Here is a 9,487-nt window from a genome sequence, read left to right on the forward strand (position 1 = left end):
GAAATGACGACAACTACGGGAAGTACCGTGACCCAGACACGGTGAACCGGTCACTTTCGGGCCCTTTCTTCCAGCGGAATGTGCGCAGAGGAAATAAAAGCCGCCATTGTCTCGGCCTTCCTCTGATCGCACCATCTGTCCATCAAGCCGGCAGCTGCCAGTTCCTCTGACACGACGTGTGTGTCATCTGCGTTCTTCTTTGGAACAATGACCAAAGTCATGCAGGTTTAAAGTAACGTCCTATTTATTTTGATAGTCACAATACGACAAAACCTCTGCAAAGTGAGGCGAGAAAAATATAAACAAGAGTGGGAAGTGGATGTGACGTATGCTTCGTTTTTTGTGCAAGGAAACAAATGCAGTAAAACCACAAAATATGTCCCGTGCTGTCATCACTTTAAATCAGGGGTCTCAAACACGCCAATTGCGGCCCTGCGAGATGTTATTTTGCGGCCCCCACTTTAATATGAAAGTTTAATACATGGATGGCGCTTGACAGTGTTGTGTGTAAAGCTGAAGGAATCTACCAATCACGGTGTGGTATGTGGCTCTGGAGGGCCTAACTTTGACGTCACTTGCGTGATGCAAGCAGAGAAACGTTTTGTCGCTTTTCCACTACACCCGCACTCTCTCTCTCGCTCCCTTCCCCGGCACCTGTGTAAACAGTCCGGGCCGGGGAGACATGGGATCCAGTATCTTCCGAAGCACTCCGCCGAAGGACCGAGCAACAATACAAAACTTTGGTTGCACTGGACCCCATCGCTGATAATCCGACAGGGAGTCGCTGGGGGAATCGGACATATAACACAATAGTCGTGATGTTAGCCCGTTCGGGGCTAATTGTGCTACCGTAACTGTAAACTCCATGGCGTTCCCTCTCCTATCATTGGCTCCAGACAGAGGCGATATTTGTTATTTGGGTCCAAAATGGTTCTTTCAACGTTCTGGGTTACCTACCCCTGCATTGGTGGAAAAGCGGCAAATGTGTGAAAGCGACATGGAGACGAGGGTTTTCTTACGTGCCTGGCTGCAGTCACACCGTGACACCTGTCCGTCAGTAATAAAAGTCCCCAATAACCTGGACCAATTCAAACCGTTATTTTTTTTTTTTTTATTGTTTAATTTGCATTGCCTCACGCGATGAACACTACGTATACAAACCCCGTTTCCGTATGAATTGGGAAAGTGTGTTAGATGTAAATATAAACAAAATACAATGATTTGCAAATCATTCTCAACCCATATTCAGTTGAATTTGCTACAAAGACAACATATTTGATTTTGATGTTAAGAATTTGATGCCAGCAACACGTGACAAAGAAGTTGGGAAAGGTGGCAATAAATACTGATAAAGTTGAGGAATGCTCATCAAATACTTATTTGGAACATCCCACAGGTGTGCAGGCTAATTGGGAACAGGTGGGTGCCATGATTGGGTATAAAAACAGCTTCCCAAAAAATTATTTCACAAGAAAGAATGGGGCGAGGTACACCCCTTTGTCCACAACTGTGTGAGCAAATAGTCAAACAGTTTAGGAACAACGTTTCTCAAAGTGCAATTGCAAGAAATGTAGGGATTTCAACATCTACGCTCCATAACATCATCAAAAGGTTCAGAGAATCAGGAGAAATCACTCCACGTAAGCGGCATGGCCGGAAACCAACATTGAATGACCGTGACCTTCGATCCCTCAGACGGCACTGTATCAAAAACCGACATCAATCTCTAAAGGATATCACCACATGGGCTCAGGAACACTTCAGAAAAACACTGTCACTAAATACAGTTTGTCGCTACATCTGTAAGTGCAAGTTAAAGCTCTACTATGCAAAGCGAAAGCAAATTATCAACAACATCCAGAAACGCCGCCGGCTTCTCTAGGCCCGAGATCATCTAAGATGGACTGATGCAAAGTGGAAAAGTGTTTTGTGGTCTGACGAGTCCACATTTCAAATTGTTTTGGGAAATATTCGCTGTATGTGCCGTCCTCTTCCCCTGTACACACGTAACAGGTTAAGGCAGAAAAAGCATCAACAAATAACCTGAAATATGTTTAAAAAGTTCAAGTTCTCCTTGGTAACATAGATTTGAAAGCAGTGATGCACGTGATTGAATGAGCAGAAAAAGATACATTAGATGACCGGACCTATGAAAATAAAAAACAAGGTGGCTCCATTCAGAGCCAAAGGTTTCCAGCATCCGGACTTAACACCCGCTGGAACCCTTGGAAGAGGTTGCACTAAGAGTTGACCGAACCCACAGCAAAAACTGTCTCCGGTAAACACACCGAGCACCCCATTGGTCCTCCCATTGGGACAGAGTTCACGGTCCAGCTGTTATTTACCTGACCCCGGCCTCAACGCACTACATCTTGAATCACAGCTTGTGAAGGTCTGGGCAAGAATGGTATATTTAAAGGTTGCCTATTATGTAAAAGTGGCTTTTTTTAATGACTTCCAATGCTAATTTATGTCACTAGAACCTGTTTATGAGCACAGAACGTGAGAAAATCTATCATCAAGCGCACATTGATCGTTTTGTACTCGGGCTCCAGGACTATGGAATGCCCTCCCGGTGACAGTTAGAGATGCTACCTCAGCAGAAGCATTTAAGTCTCACCTTAAAACTTATTTGTATACTCTAGCCTTTAAATAGACTCCCTTTTTAGACCAGTTGATCTGCCGCTTCTTTTCTTTTCTCCTCTGCCCCACCCCTACCCGTGTGGAGAAGGGTGGCACAGGTCCGGTGGCCATGGATGAAGAGCTGGCTGTCCAGAGTCGGGACCCGGGGTGGACCGCTCGCACCACTATGGACTGGACTCTCACTGTTATGTTAGATCCACTATGGACTGGACTCTCACTGTTATGTTAGATCCACTACGGACTGGACTCTCACTATTATGTTAGATCCACTATGGACTGGACTTTTACAATATTATGTTAGACCCACTGGACGTCCATTACATCCAGTCTCCCCTATAGTTGGGTGGGGGTCACCCACATCTGCGGTCCTCTCCAAGGTTTCTCATAGTCATTCATATTGACATCAGACTGGGTTGTGAGTTTTTCCTTGCCCTTTTGTGGGCTCTGAACCGAGGATGTCGTCGGTGCTTGTGCAGCCCTTTGAGACACTTGTGATTTAGGGCTATATAAATAAACATTGACTGACATGTTTGCTCCACTAACTAGATCGGGGGTGCCAAACGTACAGATCAGGCCTGCGAACAGGTTTTATCTGGCCTCGGGATAAGTTTGCTGAGTATAAAAATGAGCCGAAATTTTTGAATGAAAGTGCTGTTTTGAATGTGTCCACTAGATGTCACAGTAGCAATTCTTTGTATCTTGGTAGATGATACTACATATGGAAAAAATAAAATAAAAACACATGTTAGTGCATCAGTCAGGGTTGAGGGGCGGGGTTTGGTGGTATATTGTAGCGTCCTGGAAGGGTTAGTGCTACAAGGGATTCTGGGTATTTGCTCTATTGTGTTTATGTTGTGTTACGGTGCGGATGTTCTCCCGAAATGTGTTTGTCATTCGGCAGCACGGTGGGACGGGCTCGTGAATGTGCCTCACAATACGAAGGTACTGAATTGTCCTGGGTTCAATCCCGGGCTCAGGATCTTTCTGTGTGGAGTTTGCATGTTCTCCCCGTGACTGCGTGGGTTCCCTCCAGGTACTTCGGCTTCCTCCCACCGCCAAAAACATGCACCTGGGGATAAGTTGATTGGCAACACTAAATTGGCCCTAGTGTGTGAATGTGAGTGTGAATGTTGTCTATCTGTGTTGGCCCTGCGATACGGGACAAGCGATAAAAAAAGGATGGATGGATGGTGTTTGTCATTCTTTTTTGGTGTGGGTTCACAGAAGGGCGCATATTTGTAACGGCGTTAAAGTTGCTTATACGGCCACTCTCAGTTTGACCTGTATGGCTGTTGACCAAGTATGCCCTGCATTCACTTGTGTGTACGTGTACACGCCGCACAAATTATGTGCCTGTGCTGACAATCTGTTAGTACGGAGGAAAAGCAGACGTGACCACAGATTGTAGAGGACTCTAAAGGCAGTGCCTTTAAGGCACGCCCCCAATATTGTCACCCGGGTGGGAATCGGGATAATGGTTGCCCTGGGAGATTTTCTGGAGGGGCACTGAAATTCGGGAGTCTCCCGGAAAAATCGGGAGGGTTGGCAAGTATGTGTTACACCCCTAATGGCATATTTTGCATATGCAAAAGTGCAATATATTTATCTGTACAGTAAATCTTTTTATAGATCCACATTATTGCTCTTCTATCCTGCACTACAATGAGGTAATGCAACAAAATGTTGTCCTTTTCTGTACTGTAAAGTTCACATTTTGAATGACAATAAAAGAAGTCTGTCTAAGTCTAAGTCTAATCTACTGTATTAAGTTGGACATGTGTAAACAGCTTTTATGTAGAAAGTGGATTAAATGCAACAATAGTGCTTCTTGGACACAAAAAGAGGAGTGTGTTCCCAGTAAGGCTGACTAAAAGCACTTTAAATGCCTACTGAAATGAGATTTTCTTATTTAAACGGGGATAGCAGGTCCATTCTATGTGTCATACTTGATCATTTTGCGATATTGCCATATTTTTGCTGAAAGGATTTAGTAGAGAACATCGACGATAAAGTTCGCAACTTTTGGTCGCTAAAAAAAAAAAAACTTGCCTGTACCGGAAGTAGCAGACGATGTGCGCGTGACGTCACGGGTTGTGGAGCTCCTCACATCTGAACATTGCTTACAATCATGGCCACCAGCAGCGAGAGCGATTCAGACCGAGAAATCGACGATTTCCCCATTAATTTGAGCGAGGATGAAAGATTCGTGGATGAGGAAAGTGAGAGTGAAGGACTAGAAAGAAAAAAATGACTATATAGTGGGAGTGATTCAGATGTTATTAGACACATTTACTAGGATCATTCTGGAAAATCCCTTATCTGCTTATTGTGTTACTATAGTGCAGGGGTAGGGAACCTATGGCTCTAGAGCCAGATGTCGCTCTTTTGATGACTGCATCTGGCTCTCAGATAAATCTTAGCTGAGATTCCTTAACACGATAAGTAATGAATAATTCCGCTGGTAATCACGATGTTAATAACGTTCAAAATATAAAACATCCTCATGCATTTTAATCCATCCATCCGTTTTCTACCGCACCTGTTCAAAAAATAACAATGTTATTAAAAACAATTAGAGACTTAATATACTGTAAAAATGTTGGTCTTACTTAAAAAATGCACACATTTAGTTGTATTCAGTGTTAAAAAATATAATATGGCTTTCACAGAAATACATTTTAAAATATTTGGCTTTCATGGCTCTCTCAGCCAAAAAAGTTTCCCGACCCCTTGCTATAGGGTTTTAGTGAGATTATATGTGAATTGTGAATTATATTTATATAGCGCTTTTCTCAAGTGACTCAAAGCGCTTTACATAGTGACACCCAATATCTAAGTTACATTTAAACCAGTGTGGGTGGCACTGGGAGCAGGTGGGTAAAGTGTCTTGCCCAAGGACACAACGGCAGTAACTAGGACGGCACAAGCGGGAATCAAACCTGCAACTCTCAAGTTGCTGGCACGGCCACTCTACCAACCGAGCTATGCCGCCCATAGTGTTATGGTCGTACCTGTACAACCTGAAGGTCGGCCCCGCACCTTTCTTCAGCACCAGTCGACGGGTGGTGGCGAGGCCCATCTCTGCCCTTCGCAAGGGACCCTTTTCGAAACACCATCTTTCGAAATGATCGCTGCATAATACACTGTACTTTGTGTGTGTGGTCCAATCCAACCGAGTTCGCTTGACCGCTCAGTTCCGTCATCTTTCGGGAATGTAAACAATGAAACACCGGCTGTGTTTGTGTCGCTAAAGGCGGCCGCAATACACCGCTTTCCAACTACGGCTTTCTTCTTTGACGTCTCCATTGTTCATTGAACAAATTGCATAAGATTCCGCAACATAGATGTCCAGAATACTGTGGAATACTGTTGCAATGTTAATATTTCATTATTGATATATAAACTATCAGACTGCGTGGTCGGTAGTAGTGGCTTTCAGTAGGACTTTAAAACGGTCTAAATTGCAGCTTGAAGGCTATATAATGACAAATATTAAAATACAAAAGCGTAGTAGGCCTAAGTATTCATCAGGTACCACCATAGTGACCAACATTAAAATACAGTAGCGTAGTAGGCCTAAGTATTCATCAAGCACCAATATTAACATACAGTAGAGTGGTAGGCCTAAGTACAGCCATATGACCAACATTAAAATACAGTAACATAGTAGGCCTAAGTATTCATTAAGTACCGCCATAATGACCAACATTAAAACACAGTTACCCACATTTGTGGTCCTCTCCAAGGTTTCTCATAGTCATTCTCATCGACGTCCCACTGGGTTGTGAGTTTTTCCTTGCCCTTATGTGGGCGCTGATCCGCGGATGTCGTTATGGCTTGTGCAGCCCTTTGAGACACTTGTGATTTAGGGCTAAATAAATAAACATTGATTGATTGATATTTTCAATAACACACTTCCATCACTTTGTTGTGGGATATCTGACTGACACTTTAAAAAAAAAAAGAAGGCTTAAAAAAAAAGTATAAATCTGTGTGAAAGGCAAAATGTCCTCACAATAAAGGTTATTATGTTTGGTGGAACCCCGCTACGCAGGAAAGACAAGCAAACCCACACACACTGTAAGGAGCTATTTAGCACAAACTAACAAATCTTTCTCTCTAAAGTGTGGACTGAGAGCTTCTTGGTTGTGTAAACAAGCTTGCTGAAGAGCTTTTAACTAAAGAGATTCCCAATGCAGATAGAAGAAGGTGAGGAGAAGGAGGAGAAAGAAAAAGGGAGTAGGAGGAGCAAGGGAGATAAGTGCACGCATTTACTTAACATGACTTCCCCTCCCGGGCCAAAGCAAACAGGCTGCTGCCGCCGTCGGAGGAAGACTTGTCACACTCCAGACCAAACTCGCCAGTGGAGTGTCCACATTATCTTCTTATTACTGCTTTTTTTTTTTTTTACAACTGACATTTTTCCTGGGGGGGGTTGTCATGGATAATCGGATTTGCTGCAGAATGATGGTAAGCGCCATCATATTTGTGCTTTTCTTTAACAAGTGGACTAAATTGTGTGCAACTTTAATGAGGTCTACATGCTTTATTTACTTTAAAAAAAATAATATTATTACAAATGAATAATTTAAGAATTATAACTAGTTTGAAAACAACAACGCTCAAATGTTAAATTAATTTATAATCAATTCAATAAATTACACTGCCATTTTTTCAATGAAAATATATAAAAATTGAACTTCGACATTTCAATCAGAAAAAAAAAAAAACACGATAAAATGTACAAAAAAAGGCACGATAAACGAAGCGACAAATACTCTTTCTGCAACTCGAAAAGGTGTGTTGTTATCCAATTTCTACACGATGAGGTGGCGACTTGTCCAGGGTGTACACCGCCTACCGCCCCAATGCAGCCGAGATAGGCTCCAGCGCCCCCCGCCACCCCAAAAGGGACAAGCGGTAGAAAGTAAAGGGATATATAATAGCTCCATACTTAATAGACAATAGTAGGAATAACACTATGCTATTATTTGACCGATAACTAATTGCATGTAGGAATTGTATTGAAAACAATTGACAAATTAAATAAAAAAAGAATGATTGAAATGTATTTCTTCTTCGATGGTCGTTAGCTAAATGTAATATTTATAATACATATAATATAAAGTATCATTTCTGCTGGGTCTACTCTCTATTTTATGCTTCCCTTTCTTTTTTTTGCTGCAGCTGTTACATATACTTTAGTATTGTACATGGTAATTCGTATATTATATACAAAAATATAATATATCAGTATATAATCATACACTCTTGTCTTGTTCTGTATATTGTACAGTATTTTGTATTTCTGTAGTGTTTTGTACATTGTACAGGATTGCTTATTATTTTTATTGGATAGTAGTTTGTTTATTTCAATTGTTAGTTTTTTCCTTAATTACCTCTTGTGTTATTTATTTCACCCCATATTTATTCCCACTACCGCACCTTAAATTGGAGTCTTTAATCTCGTTGTATGAAAATATAATGACAATAAAGTCCATTCTATTCTATACTTTATGTATATTATGTAAATATTACATATATGTTATATTTTATATTGCTACGATGGTACATTTTGATGTTTACTTTATACCTGCATTATCCTTTCCATCCTTACCCTTTCCATCCTTTGTAACCCCCCCACTACGAGCTCGCTGAGTGTTTTTACAAGCATTACATATTTCTGCAAACTGATTAACGTTGTTGCCACACATTTCCGCGTATTTCTCCGTCAGCATCGTCCCTCTCGTAAGGCATTTGAAGAACTTTTGAATAGAATATTTTCAATTTTATTTTTCAATGGAGAGTCGTCACTTCTGTTCCTCGAATTCGCATGAAATAGCAACGCGACAAATTCCTTCACAACGTAAAACATAATAGGTGCTGCGGAAAATGTGGTTTGTGACCCCGTATTTAATTATAGTTTAGGGTTTCTGTCGTTCCATTGGTAAATTTTCTTTGTTGACAAGAGGTGACGCCACTATATCCCATTCAAAGCATGCAGCAAAATGTCTCACATTTGAATGTTATTGATAAGTACTATAAAAATGTTAAAAAACCCAACATCTAATTCACATTTGATATGAATGCATTACTGGCTCATGTCACTTCAAAAGACAATAAAATAAATTTTAATCAATTTAAACATTATTATTGGTGTTTATCTATCTCATTCCACAGAGTGTTCTTCACTGGCTAATCTTGTTAATAAGTGTCTTTTGATAAACTCTGCATAAAATACACTTTAATTAATTTAAAAAGTATTATTGGTATTTATCTACCTCATTCCACAGTGTTCTTCGCTGGCTACTCTTGTTAATAACTGTCTTTTGATTTATTCCGTTATAAAATACATTTTAATCAATTCCAACATTATTATTGGTGTTTATCTATGTCATTCCACGGAGTGTTCTTAGCTGGCTAATCTTGTTAATAAGTGTCTTGATTAACCCGGCATAAAATACATTTTATTCAATTCAAATATTATTATTGTTATTTATCTACCTCGTTCCACAGTGTTCTTCGCGGGCTAATCTTGTTAATAAGTGTCTTTTGATTAACCCGGCATAAAATACATTTTAATCAATTCCAACATTATTATTGGTGTTTGTCTATCTCATTCCGCAGAGTGTTCTTAGCTGGTTAATCTTGTTAATAACTGTCTTTTGATTTATTCCGGCATAAAATAAATTGTAATCAATTCAAACATTATTATTGGTATTTATTTATCTCATTCCACAGAGTGTTCTTTGCTGGCTACTCTTGTTAATAAGTGTCTTTTGATTAACTCGGCATAAAATACATTTTAATCAGTTCCAACATTATTATTGGTATTTATCGATCT

At 40.5% G+C, this 9,487-nt stretch overlaps 1 protein-coding gene across 3 annotated transcripts in view; it reads left to right on the top strand.

Annotated features, from left to right (window-relative positions):
* The first annotated feature begins 6,934 nt into the window (after positions 1-6,934).
* The window catches only part of eya2 (EYA transcriptional coactivator and phosphatase 2), a 91,575-nt gene continuing 89,022 nt past the window's right edge, over positions 6,935-9,487 (top strand). For 2 of the 3 annotated variants that reach the window (XM_061889581.1, XM_061889591.1), the window contains exon 1: positions 6,935-7,113. The gene's annotated coding sequence lies outside the window, so the exon portion shown is untranslated. The remainder of the gene's footprint in view (positions 7,114-9,487) is intronic. The other variant, XM_061889598.1, reaches the window with a different exon arrangement.

Source organism: Nerophis ophidion, linkage group LG02, assembly GCF_033978795.1.
Source record: "Nerophis ophidion isolate RoL-2023_Sa linkage group LG02, RoL_Noph_v1.0, whole genome shotgun sequence".
NCBI lineage: Eukaryota > Metazoa > Chordata > Actinopteri > Syngnathiformes > Syngnathidae > Nerophis > Nerophis ophidion.